This window comes from Triticum dicoccoides, chromosome 1A, assembly GCF_002162155.2.
Source record: "Triticum dicoccoides isolate Atlit2015 ecotype Zavitan chromosome 1A, WEW_v2.0, whole genome shotgun sequence".
Taxonomy (NCBI): Eukaryota; Viridiplantae; Streptophyta; class Magnoliopsida; order Poales; family Poaceae; genus Triticum; species Triticum dicoccoides.
In genome coordinates this window covers 336,271,162-336,272,562 of record NC_041380.1, presented here as the reverse complement: position 1 = coordinate 336,272,562, position 1,401 = coordinate 336,271,162, and positions in this window count along the sequence as shown.

The window sequence follows — 1,401 nt, the reverse complement described above, 5'->3', positions numbered from 1 at the left end:
GAGTGTTAGGCATCACTTAAGTCTTCCTGTCTGTGTGATTTGAAGACTTATTACACTTGAGGACTGTGAATCCTCCAGCCAGTTAGGCGTCGCGTTCTGAGCATCCAAGAGTCATTATGGATCGCTGGTGAACGAAGTCTGTGAAGGTTTGGAAGTCAACCTTGAAGACTTACCAGAGTGATTGGGCGAGGACTGGGTGTCCTTAGCTCAAGGGGAATAAGGTGAAGACGAGGTCTTCTGAGTTGAATCTCAGCCTCCCTAACCAGACGTACAGTTGTCACAGCAATTGGAACTGGTCCAACAAATCATTGTCTTCAACGAGTCACTGGTTTCATCCTTCCCTTCCCTTTACTTACTGTTGGTCCTTGTGAAGTCATTGTATGATTGCATTATCTTTTGTCTTCACTGAGTGACTGCTTGTTCTGATTGGCTTCACAATATCTTCCTACCTGATCTCACTGCCTAGATGCTATTAGTCATTGTGCTTTCACTTCATTGAATACTTGACTATGGTTTGCCTAGTGTAGTCTATCTTCCGCTGCATGGTAATAGGTTTATTTCTATCGTTTGTCTTCGGAACCTCCATGTTTTGAAGACTTTCATAAAAATCGCCTATTCACCCCCCCTCTAGTCGATCACTAGCACTTTCAATTGGTATCAGAGCAAGGTACTCCCTTGTTCTGTGTGATTCGGTTTAACCACCTGGAGTTTTAGCTATGTCGACTGCAGGGATAATTAAAGTCTCCGCTGCATGCCCCGTCTTCGATGGAACTGAATATCCCTACTGGAAGAATAAGATGCGCATGCATCTTGAAGCCATTGATGTCGACCTATGGTATGTCGTCAAGAATGGTGTTCCCAAGGCTGGTGAAGGTGTCACCTCTGCTGATGTCAAGAAGTTCGTTCAACTGGACTCCACTGCCAAGAACGTCATCTGACCAAAGGACAGTATGGCCGCGTGAGTGCTTTGGAAACATCTAAGCTAGTCTGGGACTGGCTCTCCAAGGTCAATGAAGGTGTCTCAACCCAGAGAGATCAGAGAATCAGTGTCCTTCGCAACCTCTTCAACCGCTTCAAGAGAAATGACAATGAGAATGTCTAGCTCACGTTTGATCGACTCACTGACATCACAAATGAGCTTCAAGCTCTCGGCGCCACTGAGATCACCAAGCATGAAGTCGTCAAGACACTCCTGAGATCACTTGACAGCTCGTTTGACACCCTAGCCCTGATGATTCAAGAACGTCCTGACTTCAAGACACTCGATCCGTCTGACATACTTGAGAGGCTCAACACACACGAGTTTCAGCTTTCTGAGAAAAGAGACATCTACGGTCCCAACTATGGGCGAACTCGTGCCTTGAAGGCAAAAGCTGTCTCCTCATCTGAAAAAGAATCTGG